This window comes from Entelurus aequoreus, linkage group LG01 (assembly GCF_033978785.1).
Source record: "Entelurus aequoreus isolate RoL-2023_Sb linkage group LG01, RoL_Eaeq_v1.1, whole genome shotgun sequence".
NCBI lineage: Eukaryota > Metazoa > Chordata > Actinopteri > Syngnathiformes > Syngnathidae > Entelurus > Entelurus aequoreus.
Genome location: NC_084731.1, coordinates 14,134,103 through 14,156,146, shown reverse-complemented (window position 1 = coordinate 14,156,146; position 22,044 = coordinate 14,134,103). Strand labels below are relative to the sequence as shown.

Here is a 22,044-nt window from a genome sequence, read left to right as displayed (position 1 = left end):
CACCAACCATGTCAAAAAAAAAAAATGTCCCAAATTTTGGGAAATTCCCATTGAAATCAGTGGGACATTCTTCAAAGTTCCACAATTTCCACATTTTTCATCTGATTCAAACTGTTCCAACTTCAAAATATTCAGCCTGTTCAGGAATTGTGTGCTCTACTAAAACAAATTCCAGGATTTCAGTTCAACTTCATCATTGGAGCATTCACACGCAATTCCTTCAGGAATAGCCTCTTCTAGTTTAGTTTAGTTTTCTATTAATATGGTTTAAGTTAATTTCTAACATGCACACAGTTACAACATGAGACACCTTTTCAAAACAAAGAAGCAAATCTTATTTAATCCTACCCTTTTTTCCATTTCATATTAATTACTAATGTAGTCGATTCACTTCTTGTTCTCAGTTTGTACACAATTTACTCCATAAATGATAAAGTATTTTAAAAAAAGAATAACTCGTTAAATAGGTTGTAATTCACACAGTGAAATAAATAAGATGAACTTTTTATCAATTAGGTTGAAAATGTTTATCAGTGTTATTCTTCATTTTACTTTCTAAACACACTGAGTTTGAATAGTTTCTTTAACTGGATCATATTAGTATTTCTTTGCTTAGTCCATTACGTAATTAAATTCCATATACTGATATGTTTTAAGTGTTGTACATGTATACAATTGTTTTAAATTAAATTTTTCTCTAAGGTTATACGGCTCCTTTTGTTGTAAAGAATTGTTCATTCTTGGGTATCTTGTTATAGGCTCCGGCCACCCCGAAAGGGACAAGCGGTAGAAAATGGTTGGGTGGATGGATGTTATAGTTTGCTTTGTGCGAAATTTTAGCTGTTTGCAAATTCACTAAATAGATTGTATCAATATTTTTGATTAAATAAATAAAGGATTTGAGTGTCCTCGATACCCAACATTATGTGTTATTCTAACTGACCTTTTTAGTAACACGGTTAGTGAATAAAAGTGTACTTTTGTCATTATTTCCCATATTTCTACACAATAACTCAGATATGTAACACTAGCGAGCAGTAGAGAATATGGAACACATTTTTTTGTCCAGTATATATTTTTGCTTTATTCATTATTGATGTATTTCTTGCCACCTTATGTTGTATATTTTTCTATTAGATTTCAAGTTTGTTTTGTCCTCTATTATTACACCCAGACATTTAGTTTATTTAACTCTATCAACATCCACTACTGTTACCAAATAGCATGATTTAGTTTTTCAGAGATTCAAAAAACTTTTCTATTTTTGTCAAACCATCTTTTTGATTTGATAATTTCTTCTGTCATTATCTCTTTTGAAAAAAACATAGTCGTGTCATCTACAAATAATATTAACTTTAAAATATATTTTTTTAAGGTTAACAGATAGTACCGAACCTATTTCTATTCAAAACAATTCCCAACATTTGGCTGATAACGTAGTTAAAATGTGTATAAGTATCTTAATGCAAATTCTTAATTGTCCTAAAAAACAAAGGGCTTAATTAATATCTCCCTATTAGTTACATTCGAATAGTTACCATCTCCTTAAAGCGGTTGATCTGCACTGTGGAAAAGTGTGTTCTCTTACAAAATAGCATCATTACCATTCTTAAAATTGTACAGAGCACAGGATCCATCCATCCATCCATTTTCTACCGCTTAGTCCCTTTGGGGTCGCGGGGGGCGCTGGAGCCTATCTCAGCTACAATCGGGCGGAAGGCAGGGTACACCCTGGACAAGTCGCCACCTCATCGCAGGGCCAACACAGATAGACAGACAACATTCAGCAGAGGTGTGGACTCGAGTCACATGACTTGGACTCGAGTCAGACTCGAGTCATGAATTTGATGACTTTAGACTCGACTTGACAAAATGTAAAGAGACTTGCAACTCGACTTAGACTTTAACATCAATGACTTGTGACTTCACTTGGACTTGAGGCTTTTGACTTGACATGACTTGCTACTTTCCCCAAAACCCAAACCTTAAAAAGTTATTTGGGAGCGCTCCGTATCTTTCATTTTATACATCTGTGCCTATAAGCGTGTGTGCTGCTTGTCAGCGTGTGTGCTGTCAGTACAACAGCCAATCAAATTAAATCTACGTTGTTTTCATCACACAGCTCTCATCCAATCCACTTGCAGGACAACCACCGAACATGAGTTGTCAAACAATGCGGCAGTGAGAAACAATTATGCCAAAGTTGGTTTCGTTCGGGTATAAAAACTACGACTTGGTCAACAAAAAACAAATTGCCGTATGCAAATCACGCAGTTCGAATATTACAGACGGAGACGCAACAACTTCCAACTTCGTTCGACATTTGAAGTTGCACAAAGAAGGGTAAGTTTTGAATGTAAGATAACGTTTATTGGCTAAGTAACACGACTTTTATTTGCTGTGTAGTTAAATCAGTGAGGCTGTAAACTCACTGCTAACGTTATAACCATAGACATCTTATAAGGGTACGCAGCATTGAGCGCTACTGCCTACTGGCGCAGACGAGACGCGGAGCCGCCATCTTGGAGTGGTGATCCGCTCCACTCAGTGTAATTCATTTGGCAGGAGCAATGAACTGTCAGCAAATTTAATTCATTTTACCTCACTGAATACCACTGATTTTCACGCGTTTTTTTTGTCATACGTGTAGCTATGATAACGGACACATGTTTTGGCGTTTTTATTATTCATAGTTTGCTTAACAGTAATATAATATTCTTATACGCTATAAATGACCAGACGTCCGAGATCAAAACTGGGAATATAATCCCAGAGAAGGGGGAAAAAACGGTCAGCTATTTTTAAGTTGAAGAAACAATATGATTAGATTATATATACATGCGTATATCCTACATAAACAATGTATGAATACATTAGATATCTATATATTTTAGGGACCTATAGACTGTAACTCTGTTGCTGCAGCAGCAGAGAGTTTATTCTGTCTTGACACTTTGTATTGATATTTTGTATTACATTCTTCCCTTAAATGATAATGTTTACAGTGATTGTTTTATATCTATTTTTTATGTATGTCGCTTTGGATAAAAGCGTCTGCCAAATACTTAAACATATATAAACACCTGAAAGTCTTTATATCAGCTAAAACCACCAATCTGTTTCACTGGATTCAGAATAAAACCAAATGCTGTCTTACCCAACAATGTTAGTATTTGAATATTGTTACTTGAAGACTTATTCCTGGTTACAATTATACTGTTAAGAAAGTATTGTCTTATACTTTGCCTAAAATGAGAATGCATCATAATCAGTGGCGGCTGGTGAATTTTGTTTTAGGTGGGGCTGAAAGTTTGTAAACCAAACCCCTGTAGGGGTGTCATCCTCCCCCAGAAGATGTATTTGTGATTCTCACATACAAATATTGAAGATCTTTGCTCCTTCTCAACTTTGTGGTAATGTTATTTTCATAAAATACAACCAATAGTATGTTAATGTTTGTTTTTGCAAATGTGTTTATTCTGTAAAGGAATGAGTTAAATGTTTAAAATTGTTTAAACTATTAAAATGACTGGTTAATAGTGCTATTATGAATTGCAATGTCAGCACCATTTTTTTTCCTGCAATTTCGAATGCACTTGTTTTAAAAAATAAATACAGCGTTTTAAAAGCATACACAATCTGTGTAAAAATATTAGTCTGTGGTTAAAAGGACTTGAAAGGACTCGAAACTCAAAATGCAGGACTTGGGACTTGACTTGAGACTTTCTAGTCTTGACTTTGGACTTGACTCGGGACTTGCCTGTCTTGACTCGGGACTTGACTCGAGACTTGAGGGCAAAGACTTGAGACTTACTTGTGACTTGCAAAGCAATGACTTGGTCCCACCTCTGACATTCACACACTAGGGCCAATTTAGTGTTGCCAATCAACCTATCCCCAGGTGCATGTCTTTGGAGGTGGGAGGAAGCCGGAGTACCCGGAGGGAACCCACGCAGTCACGGGGAGAACATGCAAACTCCACACAGAAAGATCCCGAGCCTGGGATTGAACCCAAGACTACTCAGGACCTTCGTATTGTGAGGCAGACGCACTAACCCCTCTGCCACCGTGCTGCCCAGAGCACAGGATATGAATTGGAATTAAGAAATGTCACCTTTTACTTTTTAAAGTCTTCTCTTTCTCTTACATCGTTTTTCTTTTTAGTATTTTGTGGTTTTGAGGTAACATTAATACTTGGCCGCAGTTTGACACTGTCTCCGTCTTCGTCTTTATTGCCATGTCTTCAAGTGATAAAAAAAAATAGACATGTTCAAGTCGCTAGCAACGACTCGTTGGCCACATGTTTTGCAGATTAGCCTACATTTGTTTGGTTGTTGGCTGACTTTTTTTTCATCCACAGAAAATAGTTATTTTTCCCCTCTTTTTGGCACCAATTCCTCTTCGAGTTTTGTTGGTTTACTTCCCTTGTGCTGTCCATCTGTGCAATGTTGACATCCATGCTCCTGTCGACTCTCGTTCTTTTTAAGTGATTTGGCAAAGTAGCTGCAGCCCAGACATTAAAATGACGATGTAAACAATAGAGAATTATGTCATGTCATGTTGTTTTAACACAGTGTTTCCCACACATTCATTTATTTGTTACGGCCCGCCACAAAAGAATTAAGGCCACCACAAAAAAAAAAAAAAAAATTATTTTTATTTTTATTTTTATTTTGTCCTGTCCAGCTTCTCAGGCAAATCATATAGTTTATGTAAATGCCCATATCGGCTGTTCAGATTTACTTTACAAAAGAGAAGTGTAGGATCAAGATTTTTGGAGCTCTTTGTTCAGTGGATCAGATGTTTGATGAAGCTTTGTGTCTATCTACCACCACTACTGTTTTCTGTTTATTTGTTACTGACTGTGGCAGGACACCTCTGCCTCTGTTTCACTTTATGTTGCTAGTAAATAATATGGTTGTAGTAGTAGGCTAATGTTAAATTATTTAGTATGCACTAATTAAAGGGGCAGAGCTTTAAGAGACATTTTAGCTTTTATATTTTTATAAGATATATTTTTTGTAAGAACCACAATTAATAAATATATTTCAGTGAATAACTTATTGTTCAAATCTGTATATAAATATGTACACAAAGTGTTGTAATTATATTGTAAAATGGATGGATGGATGGACGTTTAAAACAAAACTGTTATTATTAATTAGTAAGTATACATTTTTTGAGCCTTTTTAGAGAAAATCATATCATTGTAGTAAATTATGCAAATTACTCGATGATGTCATGGTGACCACGCCCATATCCACACCGATAGCCACGCCCCCACCGCCACAGGTATCTTGGCAGTTTAAGGAAAACACTGTAACATATATATCAGACATTTGTATTCCTTTCAAATGTATGCTTGATTTGAGAATGAGGGAAACAATCTTGATTACAATAATAATAATAAATCCTCCTGGAAGCCAATGTCCACTACAGTGGACATTTTTATTCCATTAAAATGTGTGCTTGATTTGAGAATGAAAGAAAAAAAAAAAACATCCTGTTTACAACATATTTTTTATTCCATTCCAATTTGTGGTTGATTTGCAAATGAGGGGTGGGTGGGGATCCCGATTGCAATAATTAATTGTTCTGAAAACCAATGTCCACTGTAGTAGACATTTGTTTTTGGTCCATTTCTTTTGATCAAATTAGAACATTTTAATTCAATTCCAATTTGTGCTTGAATTGAGGAGGAAAAATTATGATTAAAATAATACATCCGCTAAAAGCCAATGTCCACTGTAGTAGACATTTGTTTTTGGTCTTTTATCAGAAGTACGTTAGTTGTGTGGTCCTCTGTGTTTTTAATATTTTGATTTCTATTTATTGTTTTAATTGGTTTTACCCTTTAAAATCGTTTTTAATCATATTTGTTTTTATATTGGTTTTATATTTATTTATTTTTTGGTTTTTATTCAGTCATTGGTGGAGCTAAGGATAATATTTGAATATTGTTTTTAATATTGTTGGGCAGCACTTTGGAAACATTTCTGTTGTTTAAATGTGCTATACAAATAAAGTGTATTGGATCGGATTGAAGTACAACATTTTAAATTCAAATCCAATTTGTGCTTGATTTGAGAATAAGGAAAAAATATCCTGATTATAGTCCTTTAACAACCAGTGTCCACTGTAGTAGACATTTGTATTTGGTCTCTCTTTTGTCAAAATTAGGCCTTTTTTGTATTAATATTCCACCCCAATTTGTGCTTAATTTGAGAATAAGGAAAAAGATCATGAATGTTGTCTGTCTGTCTGTGTTGGCCCTGTGATGAGGTGGCGACTTGTCCAGGGTGTACCTCGCCTTCTGCCCGAATCCAGCTGAGATAGGCTCCAGCACCCCCCGCCACCCCAAAAGGGACAAGCGGTATAAAATGGATGGATAGATCATAATATCCCTCAACAACAGTGTGTTTTTTTACTATCTTGCATGTGAATTTTGTCATTGACAAGTTAGTGATTGAATTGTCTCCTTTATGTAAAAAACTTAAAAATGACCTTTGTGATAGGATGTTCCTGAAAGAAGTTGTGTAATGTCAAGACGGATCTTTTTAAGGATTTCCTGTCTGGTCAGAATGTGCAGCATGAACCGGTATTGCTGGAGTAAGTGTACCACCGGTGCCTGTTATTAATCTTGGATCACATTGTGTTATCGCTACGTTCAACTTTGTCTCGTTGGGAGGCTGCTTGCACAACCCTCCTGTGGAAACTGCATGATGCTTTTATTACATTTCTCTTTTTGAGGAAATGTGTGCACTATACTGTGGAACCTTTTGAAATCGAATGCCCCTGAAGTCGCACAATTTGCATGACGTTAGGGAAGACCTCAGAATATCGCACAAGATTTCAACAAATCTGAACAAATCTCTTATTTATTCAACAGCAGAATGACTCAATCTTTTTTGTCGGTCATCTACAGTCTTCGTCTCTGTGGGCGGAGGAGGGACCATCAGCTTACGCACATAGAATGATAAGGGAGATTTGGTAGTGAAAAGCACCACACAGTAACATGAATTAGGAGGAAAAACAATGACTGCAAAGCCAAAATGTCCTGTGTGCAGAGGTGGGTAGAGACAGAGTAGCCAGAAATTGTACTCAAGTAAGAGTACTGTTAATTTAGAGATTTATTACTCAAGTAAAAGTAAGGAGTAGTCACCCAAATATTTATTTGAGTAAAAGTAAAAAGTATGTTGTGAAAAAACTACTCAAGTACTGAGTAACTGATGAGTAACATGTTCGTTTAATGATGACGGCAACAAATAATGCACAAAAACATAAAAATAGCAATGAGCAAATTCAGAGCCAGGAATATCTCTTAAGCAACTAAAACAATAATATATATTAAATAATAATACATTAACATAAAAAAAATTAAGGCAAATTGAGCCACAATAACTTAACAGCACCATAGGCTCAGTAGACAGAGATTACAAAGGAAAATAACAAGTTAGCCTTTACGCAAACCATAAACTGATAGGTGTGGGCTGCACGGTGCACCTGAGAACACAGTGTGCACTTTTGATTGGTGTTTCTATGCATGCGTGTGTGTGTGTGTACGACTGTGTGTATGTGTGTGTGTGTGTGTGTGTGTGTCTCTGTCTGCCTATGAGGCTGCAGTGCGTTAATAAATGTCCCCACACGATGTACATTTGACAGTGATTCATAGCAGGGAAGCTAACATCAGCCTACGGTGACAGCCAAAATATCTACTAACGTTACTTACCGCGATGTGCTTCCTCAAATTTGACGTTGAGTTCATGTAAGCTTAAACTTGTTAATCATGTGACCGCCTGGCTCTGTTTGATTGGTGAAACGGAGTCAAACGTCACCAGTGACTGCATCCGATTGGTGAAACGCAGGCATGTGATAGATCCTACTTTGAAGGTCTGTCTGACAAACCAAAACAAACAGAGCGTGCATTAACAGATGGATAAAAATCAGTAGCGAGTAGCGAGCTGAATGTAGGTAAATGGAGCGTAGTAAAAGTAGCGTTTCTTCTCTATAAATATACTCAAGTAAAAGTATGTTGCATTAAAACTACTCTTAGAGGTACAATTTATCCCAAAAGTTACTCAAGTAGATGTAACGGAGTAAAGTAGCGCGTTACTGCCCACCTCTGCCTGTGTGGGAATATTTTGTCTTCAAAGGGGGTGGGCAAAATGAGCCTATCAACTCAGACGAATGAGCCAAGTATGCCCCAATTAGTTGGAAAGTAATAGCAATAAAAACGACACCGAACAAAACCAACTTCATGGGGAAAAACTGCACTTCAAGTAGTTAAATATGTATTGAAGCATTTTTTTGCTAACAGAAATTGAGAGTCCATTTTATTGTTGTTCTTTACTTATTTAGGATAATTGAAAATGTTTCTTCAAATTACAATGATAATAAAACTAGTAAGAAATTAAAGTTTATTGCATTTCATCATCATTCCTTTCATGAAAATGCATATATACAAGCCACGTACAGTTGACACTTTCATACAATTCTTATATTTATCTGCCCCCTTTTTAACACAAATTACTTTAGATGACTTTATAACTGTTCCTTCCACCAACACCCCAACGCCAACATACTTTTTTAATTTTCGTTTAAGCCTTTTCACAATGACACGTCTGATGAAAATCAAAAATCAGTTTGATATCATTCCAGTTGTCTCTTTTTGTAACTCTTTTTTAAATTCCAAGATATTCTTGCAACTTTTTAAGTCTTTCGTTAGAGAACTCCATGCTTTCACACCAACAACAGACAAGCACATTTGTTTCAAATTTGTTGTCACTCTTGGATGTTTCAAATCATACGGCCTTCTGTGGTTCTCATCTTCAGACGTGAACACAGAATTCCATTTAAAAGAAATACTTGAATTATGATTACATTAGTGCTTGTTTTGGTTTCAAAATAATGCTGACAACAATATCAATCAATCAATCAATGTTTATTTATATAGCCCTAAATCTCAAGTGTCTCAAAGGGCGGCACAAGCCACAACGACATCCTCGGTTCAGAGCCCACATAAGGGCAAGGAAAAACTCACAACCCAGTGGGATGTCAATGTGAATGACTATGAGAAACCTTGGAGAGGACCAGAGATGTGGGTGACCCCTCCCTCTCTAGGGGAGACCGGATGCAATGGACGTCGAGTGGGTCTAGCATAATATTGTGAAAGTCCAGTCCATAGTGGATCTAACATAAATAATAGTGAGAGTCCAGTCCACAGTGGATCTAACATAATAGTGAGAGTCCAGTCCATAGTGGATCTAACATAATAGCGAGAGTCCAGTCCATAGTAGATCTAACATAATATTGTGAAAGTCCAGTCCATAGTGGATCTAACATAATATTGTGAAAGTCCAGTCCATAGTGGATCTAACATAATAGTGAGAGTCCAGTCCATAGTGGATCTAACATAATATTGTGAAAGTCCAGTCCATAGTGGATCTAACATAATAGTGAGAGTCCCGTCCATAGTGGATCTAACATAATAGTGAGAGTCCAGTCCATAGTGGATCTAACATAATAGTGAGAATCCAGTCCATAGTGCATCTAACATAAAAGTGAGAGTCCAGTCCATAGTGGATCTAACATAATATTGTGAAAGTCCAGTCCATAGTGGATCTAACATAATAGTGAGAGTCCAGTCCATTGTGGATCTAACATAATATTGTGAAAGTCCAGTCCATAGTGGATCTAACATAATAGTGAGAGTCCAGTCCATAGTGGATCTAACATAATAGTGAGAGTCCAGTCCATAGTGGATCTAACATAATAGTGAGAGTCCAGTCCATAGTGGGGCCAGCAGGAGACAATCCATGGGGCGGTATTGCTCAGTTGGTAGAGTGGCCGTGCCAGCAACTTGAGGGTTCCAGGTTCGATCCCCGCTTCCGCCATCCTAGTCACTGCCGTTGTGTCTTTGGGCAAGACGCTTTACCCACCTGCTCCCAGTGCCACCCACACTGGTTCAAAATGTAACTTAGATATTGGGTTTCACTATGTAAAAGTGCTTTGAGTCGCTAGGGAAAAGCGCTATATAAATATATAAGTAAAAATATATATATTTAAAAAAATCCCGAGCGGAGACGGGTCAGCAGCGCAGAGATGTCCCCAACCGATGCACAGGCGAGCGGCTCTGGACATATCGTTGCTCTGCAATAATTTGTGGGACTGTATATCGTCCAGCACGATTTTTCATAGGCCCAAGGCTGTTCCGTCTCGATCGGAACGACATTTTGATTGAAACGCGTGTGATCGGGTGAGAGTATTCCAAATGGTGTGTTTACATGAAGCATTTTTTTTTCACCCGGTTAGGCTTTTAATGGGATTAAATGTGTCCGTGTGCACATAGCTAATGTGAGGAGTCAACAACATCCTTGACAAAACAAGCCCTACGTGCCAATGGTGTTCATAGGCATCGATTGGCATTCTCCTGGAAAAAAACGCCTTTTTCAATTTGACGAGGGTCCGCTTAGACAGCAAGGAGTCCTTTGCCTGACACAAGCTGCATGAAAACAAACCTCTTCAAAGGTGCCTTGAAGAACCACTTTACATTTCCCTCAGGGAGTCTGGACTTTAAGTCGTGCCTGATGTCAGCCATCAGTCGGAGACAAACACGAGCCGACTCACCTCAGCTCTGCACAAGCGAGTTTTTGTCAAGTTGTGTTACGTCGGTATTAGAACGGGTGGTTTAATAAAAGCAGCGGTGCTGATTCAAAGAAACCCAAATCTAGCCTGTGGTGCCTGTCTCCTGCTCTCTTTCCCCCCCACTGCTGTCTCACTCACATATCATCTCCAACCATCTCAGTGGAGAAATTTAAATTGCCAGTTCGGAATGTCCCGACTGCTTACGGTTCTGTTGCGGTTTTTCTCCTCCATCTGACATGGGCAAGCGTTTTTCTTTGTCCTCTCTTCACATGCACGATTCCATAAACATACTGCAATAACATTTTCTTTCTGCTCTCCAACAATTTCTCGGGGGGAAAGCCGATCCTCCCAAGAGCCAGTGATTAAAGGTGGAAGATCAAAAGAGAGAAAATATTAAATTAGGTCCCCGGCAACAATGTTGACGGCCGGCACCTAACGTGCAACAGATGTGGGTGCCCTTCAAGACCCGCGCTGCTCTCCAAGTTCTCACAAAAATACAACACATTCAATCTGACAAATACGCAGAGATTTTTCTGTGCTAAAACTCTGCTCCTTTTAATACAAAACAAAATAATCAAAATAGAGAAGGGCTTTCTCCATTTGGCTTCGGCCGGGGGAATCTTCTCTCTCAAAGGGGTCGCTTGAGGGCACTGTGATCTTCATTTCACTCTCCACAGCATGCGTCCCTTCTCAAGTTTAAATGGAGGAGGTCACTTGAAAATTGTTAAATTGTGTGTAGAGAATAGGGCTCAGCTCCCTGCTGTGCCTTTGGTATTGGCATTCCAAACTGGCCTCGTTCTTGAACATCTTTAAAGCAGCAACCAGGGGCACAATTTTGCAAAAAGTGTATCGCTAGGGGTGTAACGGTACACAAAAATTTCGGTTCGGTACGTACCTCAGTTTAGAGGTCACGGTTCGGTTCATTTTCGGTGCAGTAAGAAAACAACAAAATGGGAATATTTTGGTTATTCATTTACCAAATTTGTAAACAATGGCTTTATCCTTTTAACATTGGGAACACTATAATAATTCTGCCCACGTTAATCAACATTAAACTGCCTCAAGTTGTTGCTCAGATTAAATAAAATGACAAAACTTTTCTTCTACATATAAAAAGTGCAACATTAAACAGTTTCAAGTCAACTCATCATGCTTAATTTATTACAGCATTTGGGAAGCCTGTAGTTGATTTTTAATATGTAAATGTTATATTTTTATCAACATGTGATAGCAGGGACCCTGCCATTCAAAACTAGGCTGCTGCATTACTAATGATTAATGTAACTATAGCTGAAAAAATAGTACAATAGCAATAGGAGAGACTATTCATCCCTGAACACCATGGAGTTTATGTAGGCTTAATGATGCAGTTACATTATTATATCAACTATCAGAGACATAAACTCTTCATTTAACATAATGTCCTTTTTTGCTGCTTCAACACAGCTCAATCAACACAGAAAAAGGTAAAGTGAAATAACAGACAGACAGGGCTTTGCTGTCCGTAACACACACACACGCACACACACACACACACCGCAAAATGAGCTAACGTTACGCTAAAAGCGAATTAGCTTTCACCTCAATTCAGGACTGCGAGCGAGCTGAGCTGCCTTTTATATTTCTAGAACGTCAACGGGCTCATAGTGATGTTACTGGTAGTTGACTGGGAGGTGTTTCTTATCATCGCATAACCAACTTTTTGCCGTCATTGCAAATTGCCAGTTTTTTATCCGTCAGAGACACTTTAAAATAATCCCAAACCATAGACATGGTGTCGTTAGTCAGTCACCGAGCAAGCTCGCTTGTTGGCCACGGCTACAGCACCAGCAACAACACACTCTTGTTGTTGTTATGCTCCGCTCGCGGCGGTTTGATGAGGTCATCAAGCGTCGCCAGTAAACCTCTTATGCTGCATTCGTCAACTCCTGTGTTGTGTGTGGGAGAGGGGAGGGGCTGCTGACTGGGAGACGCAACTGCTCTGTACTTCTCCCTACGTCCGTGTTTTACCGGATATGTACCGCTCCATACAGTGGCGTTTTAAAAAGTCATACATTTTACTTTTTGATACCGATAATTTCCGATATTACATTTTGAAGCATTTATTGGCCGATAATATCGGCAGTCCGATATTATCGGACTTTTCTAATTATCATTATTGTTAAGACTCATCATTGTCTTGTTGAGCAAACATTTCCAATGGTCTTTCTGCCCTTCTTTGTGGGAGTTCCCAGAAGGACGGTTTTTAAATGTAATTGAAACTAAACGTAATCTAACAGGTCAAAAACACTCACTCGCTCCACAGATAAAAGTCCATTTATTAATGAGCTCATGAATGCAGAGCCAACTCGCCCTGGCCAGCAAGACTCACTGGAGGACAGAGGGAGTGATGATGAATTGTCGTCATTCATGCTAATAAGACTGCAGCATGAGTTTTTAATTAAAAGGTTGTTTGTTAGCAATCCAGTTTATTTAAGTAAAACATTTTTTAAAAAATACATCATTGAGAAATTAGATCGCATGTCAATTTGAATCGAGATCAATTTTTTTGTGCAGCCTTAGTTATGACACAAGTCATCCAGTTTCAATCATTTCAATTTTTAGGAGAACTAGTTTACTATTATTATATTGTGTGTCATTGCTGTATTTACGAGCTGTGTTGGGTGTTACCTTTAAATCAAAGCATTCATTATGTCTTCTCGTTCATATACTTTTTACATCTTCTTTTAGTCAGAGTCACAGTGGTCAGGTGGCCCTTCTAAAGAAGACTGCAGATGACAGCCGTAACATCCATCCATTTTCTACCGCTTGTCCCTTTTGGGGTCGCGGGGGGTACAGCCGTAACATGTTAGGTAAAAATTCCATCCGGTGTACCGAAAATATTGTCTGACTAAAAGAAAAATGGAAAAGTATATTAATTAATAGCAGTTAGTTGGCACACACGTACTTGCCAACCTTGAGACCTCAGAATCGGGGAGATACTCAAAAGAGATGCACATAGGGGTGCTGTCATATATATATATATATATATATATATATATATATATATATATATATATATATATATATATATATATATATATATATATATATATATATATATATATATATATACGGCGTAAAGTTGGTAGAGTGGCTGGGCCAGCAATCGGAGTGTTGCTGGTTACTGGGGTTCAATCCCCACCTTCTACCATCCTAGTCACGTCCGTTGTGTCCTTGGGCAAGACACTTCACCCTTGCTCCTGATGGCTGCTGGTTAGCGCCTTGCATGGCAGCTCCCGCCATCAGTGTGTGAATGTGTGTGTGAATGGGTGAATGTGGAAATACTGTCAAAGCGCTTTGAGTACCTTGAAGGTAGAAAAGCGCTATACAAGTATAACCCATTTATCATTTATTTATTTATATTACACACACGCAAAAAAAATTAAATAATTGATTTTCACAGTGTTTATTAATTCGACAAAAAAACAACAACAGCAATATAGGAAAGGAACAAATTAAACAGCTGTCACCAGTACCTGTGCAAATGGTCAACGGCGGTGATAGTAAATAAAACAAAAGAGGCAAACATTGCATAGATTAGCTCAGTGTTTTTCAACCTTTTTTGAGCCGAGGCACATTTTTTGCATTGAAAAAATCCGGAGGAACACCACCAGCAGAAATCCTTAAAAAAGTTGACAGTAAAAAGTCGTTGTCGCAATTGTTGGATATGACTTTAAACCATAACCAACCATGCATCACTATAGATGTGGGATCTGAGCCGAGGATGTCGTTGTGGCTTGGGCAGCCCTTTGAGACACTCGTGATTTAGGGCTATATAAGTAAACATTGATTGATTGATTGATTGATAGCTCTTGTCCCAAAGTAGGTGTACTGTCACGGCCTGTCACATCACGCCGTGACTTATTTTGAGTTTTTTGCTGTTTTTCTGTGTGTAGTGTTTTAGTTATTGTCTTGCGCTCCTATTTTGGTGGCTTTTTGTCTTTTTTTGGTACTTTCCTGTAGCAGTTTCATGTCTTCCTTTGAGCGATATTTCCTGCATCTACTTTGTTTTAGCAATCAAGAATATTTCAGTTGTTTTTATCCTTCTTTGTGGGGACATTGTTGATTAACATGTCATGTTCGGATGTACATTGTCTTTGCTCCGCAGTAAGTCTTTGCTGTCGTCCAGCATTCTGTTTTTGTTTACTTTGTAGCCAGTTCATTTTTAGTTTTGCTCTGCATAGCCTTCCCTAAGCTTTAACACTGGATTAGCTAACAATCTCTGCAAAGTATGCTCAATAAATAAAAACAATAAGGACATGGTGTAACAATATTGTTATCCGGTTGGAAATCAGGCAAAATTGGTGAGAATGGTGGCCCCGGGAGGGACACTGAAAATGGGTAGAGTTGGCAAGTATGGACACACTCATTAGTAACATGACATTAAAGTTTCTAAACATGCATTATTCACTCATTAGAATCAGAATCAGAAATACTTTATTAATCCCCAAGGGGAAATTAACTTTAACTTATCATAAAGGGTCTTGTTGGGGTTAATATTATTATAATTATCTCGTTATACCAAAAAACAAAAGATGAAATGAGCTAATTAAAAGTGGAGGGGCTTTTACCTCGTACTCATATTCTACTGACGCCAGCTGACACTCCAAAAGACAAGGAGGCTTCACTACAACAGATGCTAGCTCATCTGTCGAAAAACCTACTTTTAAATGTCATGTACAACAGAATCTTATTCAACAGTAGTTTAGGCTTTGGTCCCTAGAAAAGATCTACCGCTCTGTGTCTTGATCTTGGTGCAATTATATCTAAATTATGTTTTTGGAATCACAATTAGTTTCTTATAACTGTGAAATGGTGAAAGATATATGAATGTCAAACTTTTTCCCCTTCATTGTCGCTATTGTTTGTGAGTTGGACAGACATGGAACAGGGGGACCAAGTCTTTACTGGCAGATAGAATTGAATAGAATAGAATGTACTTTATTGATCCCTGGGGAAATTCAGCACCACAGTTCGCTCACAATAGATAATAAACACTTAGGTGTTTTTTGCATGTGAATAATATAAATACAGTTTATTATACAGCATTATTCACATGTGAATAACATAAATACAGTCTATTATACAGCATTATTCACATGTGAATAACATAAATACAGTCTAATATACAGCATTATTCACATGTGAATAATATAAATACAGTCTATTATACAGCATTATTCACATGTGAATAACATAGATACAGTCTATTATACAGCATTATTCACATGTGAATAACATAAATACAGTCTACTATACAGAATTATTCACATGTGAATAATATAAATACAGTATTATACAGCATTATTCACATGTGAATAATATAAATACAGTCTATTATACAGCATTATTTACATGTGAATAATATAAATACAGTCTAATATACAGCATTATTCACATGTGAATAATATAAATTCAGTCTACTATACAGCATTATTCACATTTTAATCATATAAATACAGTCTATTATACAGCATTATTCACATGTGAATAACATAGATACAGTCTATTATACAGCATTATTCACATGTGAATAACATAAATACAGTCTACTATACAGCATTATTCACATGTGAATAATATAAATACAGTATTATACAGCATTATTCACATGTGAATAATATAAATACAGTCTATTATACAGCATTATTCACATGTGAATAATATAAATACAGTCTATTATACAGCATTATTCACATGTGAATAACATAAATACAGTCTATTATACAGCATTATTCACATGTGAATAACATAAATACAGTCTACTATACAGCATTATTCACATGTGAATAATATAAATGCGGTATTATACAGCATTATTCACATGTGAATAATATAAATACAGTATTATACAGCATTATTCACATGTGAATAATATAAATACAGTCTACTATACAGCATTATTCACATGTGAATAATATAAATACAGTCTATTATACAGCATTATTCACATGTGAATAATATAAATACATTATACATTTAAATTACATGAACATTCGAAAGGAACATATGCATTATACAGTCTGATGGCTGTCGGTGATGATGAGAGAAGAAAGACTAAAACCCAGTCAGATAAACACATCATTCCCCTTTGAGACTGGCATAACTAAAGCCATCATAGTATAGCGTCAGTATAAATAGCCCTCAGTCAGAACACACAAGGACTTAAACTGTAGCAGGTTGGCCATCATGGGGTTCTGTTAGTTACCTGGATTTAACAAAACACCAGAATCTACCATCTCTTGTTGTCTTCCTCATAATAATCCCCCCTGATGGTTTGTTTGGGCTGAGTCAGCGGAGCTGCAGGGCCGGGGAGAAAGTGAGGAGGTAAAAGTGGGGGTCTTTGATGATGTGGAGATTATACGTAGCCCGGCAGACTGTCTCCTTCTTCGCTGGCTCGCATGCTGCCTCGCACACATCAGTGTGGCGACACAATGACACACACATGTTCATACATACACACATGCAGTCGGGCCACCTCCTTCCTCATTGTTGTGGAATTACTTGCTCTTTATGGTCTTAAGTTACAAGAGCAATTGATCCCTCTGACCCCCTGCAAGCCCTTGAGCTTGTGCTGGGAATCTGAGCTCCAATGTATACACTTTGGAGACAGCTCAGCACTCCACACAACCCAGTGTGTCCCTCACACACACACACACACACACACATGCCTCTTCATTTTATGTTTGGATTTAGCTCCATCCACTGGCCATGAAGTGAAATATGTCCAAACAACTACCAAGGACAGATCAAACCCAATATCTTGTTCATTATAGGAGAAAAATGGAAATGTTAATAGTTAGCAGTGTTGGGTTAGTCACTAAAAACCAGTAACTAGTTACAGTTACTAGTTACTTTATTTCAAAAGTAACTCAGTTACTAACTCAGTTACTTACACCAAAAAGTAATGCGTTACTGTGAAAAGTAACTATTTAGTTACTTATATATATAAATATATATATATATATATTTTTTTTTTTTTTTTTTTTTTTTTTTTTTTTTTTAAGGCCCCCTTTAATGCCCTTTTAGCCTTCATTTCAGTACTGTTATTGCAGTTGAGAATAATACAATCTGTTGATCAACTTGACATGCATTTGCATCACTGAACTCTGCTAATCAATGTGGTCTACATACAACTCACACAGACAAAGATATGTTTCAAAGGGCCAATTTCTTTCAGGCCAGAACAAATTGACAAAACTATCTTAAATAGCTGCAACATAACATACATAAGTAACAAACAGCATAATAACAACATAGCTTAAACCAAGGAAGGCACACACTACATACACAAAGCCTAACCAGGCGTTTTTTTCTTTAAGGAATTCTGAAATAAAATCATGTCTGAAGCCCAGAACACTCTACACATTTCCCCAGTTTTAGTTTAGAGAAAAATTGGCCTGGCCCACTAGGATCCCTTTTTATGTTTGTGAACTTTATAGTCTATACATTTAGAGTGATGTGATAATCAAACACTCTGGAAGTCTAGAATGAAAGAGTATATAAGAGAATTGACAGAGTGTGTGTACCTTCAGTGCGCAGTGCCTCGTTAAAATCCAGCCGCTGTTGCTTAGGAGGTGTAGTGTGTCTCTCTTTACTAACTTCGTCGAAGCATGTTGCTTTTGTAGCTGTTTCAGCAGATTTGAATTGCTAGGATAGGATCTTTGATCCAAGACACAACTTACATTTAACTAAAATGTTCTTTTCTTTGTGGTCGACAAAAGAAAAGTAGTGAGAATATCTCCATGTTAAGAAACTCGACTTCTGGCTCCGCCGTGATGTAAACACAGACACACCCCCTCCCACACACACACATACACAGCGCGCGCCTCTTTTCCGGTCGCCTCTTCTGCAGCGCACCAATAAACACTCAGATCTTCTCAGTTTCTAGCCGATACTACATCAAAAATAACGTAAAATAACGCAGTAACGCATCATGTAGTAACAGTAACTGAGTTACTGAATATAAAAAATAACGCCTTAGATTACTATTTACCGCCGAAAGTAACGCGTTAGTCCCAACACTGATAGTTAGACGTACTTCGCGTTATTTTAACTTGATCTGTCACACTAATATAAAATGAGTGAACCAGTAAAACATTTAGAGCAGTGTTTTTCAAACACTGGTGTGCCGTGGGATATTGTCTGGTGTGCCGTGGGAAATTATGCAACTTCACCTAATTGGTCCTGAAAATATTTTTTTCAAATCAATAATTATAATCTGCAAATAATGTGCCGTTGCTTAGTGTCGGTGCTGTGTAGAGCTCGGCAGGGTAACCACGTAACACTCCATGTCAGTAGGTGGCAGCAGGTCCTTAATTGCTTTGTTAAAAGTTGGAATGTGTCGGGTGAGACGAGGATGGTTTGTCGTGATCACAATATTCAGGTAAAAACGTATATAATGCTTAAACCAAAAATGAGCATAAGGAAAAGGCAATGAAGCATAGGAATGGCTATGCAAAAAACAAGTAAAACTGAACTGGCTACCAAGTAAACAGAAACCGAATGCTGGACGACAGCACATCTACTTTGTTTTAGCAATCAATAATATTTCAGTTGTTTTTATCCTTCTTTGTGGGGACATTGTTGATTGTCATGTCATGTTCGGATGTACACTGTGGACGCCGTCTTTGCTCCGCAGTAAGTCTTTGCTGTCGTCCAGCATTCTGTTTTTGTTTACTTTGTAGCCAGTTCAGTTTTAGTTTTGTTTTGCATAGCCTTCCCTAAGCTTCAATGCCTTTTCTTAGGGGCACTCACCTTTTGTTTTTTTTTGGTTTAAGCATTAGATACCTTTTTACCTGCGCACTGCCTCCCGCTGTATCCGACATCTACAAAGCAATTAGCTACCGGCTGCCACCTACTGATATGAAAGAGTATTACACGGTTGCGCTGCCGAGCTCTAGACAGCACCGACACTCAACAACAACACATCATTTGCAGACTATAATTACAGGTTTGCAAAAAATATTTTTAACCCAAATAGGTAAAATTACATAATCTCCCACGGCACACCAGACTGTATCTCACGGCACACAGTGGTTGAAAAACACTGGACTAGATCTGTGATCTAACAAAATTCCTGAAAACGTTCAAATTCAGAATTGTACAATTTCAGGGGCATTTTGACTTCTAAGGTTCCTCTTTATAGGAAAATAAAATGAGTATTTTGAAAAAGAAAATAAGAACGTTGCTTCAAAACTGGCTATGTTGGGGCTTGTTATCTTTTTAGGTAATTAAAAATGACGGAGGGGTTTGTAAATCCCACTTTTAGCAGCATGCCTGCTTTTCTTAGTCCCTGAAACAACGCACAACTCAGACCATGGTTTTAAAAGTCTTTCATCCAAAATCATCCTTTAATTCCCCTCCCAAGCCTAACTGCTCTGCACAACAATTAACTCCTGACCCCATATAATTGTATTATTGCAAGGGTGTGCTTGCCTGGCCTAACAGCCGTCACACAAACAAGAGAAGGACAGCTATGTCTCCAACAAATTGCTCCGCCCCGTGAAATTCTGACACCTATTTTTTTCTCGATATTTCCAGAGTCCGCTCAAATAAAACCCCGCTTGAGGTTCCCGTGATGTCCGAATGGATGTTTAGAGACATTATTAGACAGCTGGTGCCAGATTAATGCGTACAGCCAGGCCAATTAGATAATTGAGGTTGTTAGAGTGGAAAGGTTGAAGGCCAAAGACGGGGATCATTATGCTATCATAATAATCTCCCACTGCTGTCACAGTCAAAGTCATTGTGTCATTTTTCAATCCTCAGCTTGTCCGAGAGGTTCCAACAGAGGCTGCTGTGTAAGGGCTCCCCACTGCCAGTATGAACTCCGTAGACCGGGAAGCAATTGGCTCTTTTTTTGATATATTTGACTGAATTACAGGCGCAAATATTGGATTGAAGCATGTTTCCTTTGGTTTCCCTGTGCACACATACACTCAACGATAAATAGCAACACATCCTGAATTTAAAGCTTATTTGCGATCACTCTGTCAGTGCTCTGTGTGCAGGAGCCCCCCTTTTTTATTTATGAGACAGCTTTTGACGGGGAAATGGCAAGTTTGAATTGAGTGAATTGTCCAAAGGCAAATACTCGTACTGTTAGTTCACGTGGATGGACAGACATTGGTCGCTTGTCACCTTCAATAAGAACCTGATTATGCATTTTATGTGGCTCCGTCCAAATGTAGTTGGGAGAAAATGGCTTCCTGTATTCTGTGGCTTGTTTACACCCTGCAAAAAGTCAGTGTTCAAAAACAAGAAAAAAAAATACAAAAATGAGGGGTATTTTATTTGAACTAAGCAAAATAATCTGCGAATAGAACAAGAAAATTCAGCTTGTCAAGACTTTCCAAAACAAGTAAAATTAGCTAACCTCAATGAACCCAAAAATACCTTAAAATAAGTATATTCTCACTAATAACAAGTGCACTTTTCTTGGTAGAAAAAAAAAAGAGACCTTTTTGCTCAATATGTTGAAAAATATTCTTAAATGAAGTAAATGCTAGTGCCATTATCTTGACATAATGATATGCACTCGGCATTACATTTCTTGAAACCAGCAAACTTATACTAAAAACAAATGTATTGTTCTTAATGGAAAGGCAACAAGGCAAGCGCTTGTTACTCTCAGGGTCTCCTAGCCGCTCAGGCAAATCATATTGTCTAAAAATGCATTTTTCCATCGATAACATGACATCATCGCGCCAAGTGCGTGCTCTTTCAGTCAATTAGTGCGCATATATACAGCCCGGCCCCCGGCCCAAACATTTTTAATTGTAATTTTGAAGAATTCATCTGAATGTGCATGAACTATTTCTGTTCAAAATTGTTAGAAATGTCGCATGTTAAATGTTTAAATGTACAGTTTACTGTACTGTGCCAACTGTACTACTATATGAGTACATATTTTCTATTGTTTCATTGAAAATAAAACAGCAAAGTCCATTTGGCTGTCATCTGTTTTAATTATGAGACACAATTGTGTCAAAGTCATGATTTTTTTTTTCCATGCTTGAAATGAGAAATTATTACTTTGAAAACGTAGTTTTATACTTGTGAGTGTTGATGACACAGCTTTGCAACACTTGATATTCTAGTTTCAAGCATGTTTTACTCAATATAGGTCATCAAATCTCAGCAACAAGCTGCAATATCTTACTGACGACATCATTTAGGACCAAAACCCTTAAAACAAGTAAAACACTCAACATAAACAAACATTAAATCTGCTTAGTGAGAAGAATTATCTTATCAGACAGAAAATAAGCAAATATCACCCTTATTTGAGATATTTCATCTTACTTAGATTTCAGTTTTTGCAGTGCATGCATTGACACGGTCATACTAATACTA

At 37.5% G+C, this 22,044-nt stretch overlaps 1 protein-coding gene across 4 annotated transcripts in view; it reads left to right on the top strand.

Moving 5' to 3' along the window:
* The window catches only part of stx18 (syntaxin 18), an 87,230-nt gene that overhangs the window by 43,288 nt on the left and 21,898 nt on the right, over positions 1–22,044 (top strand). The window lies entirely within an intron of this gene.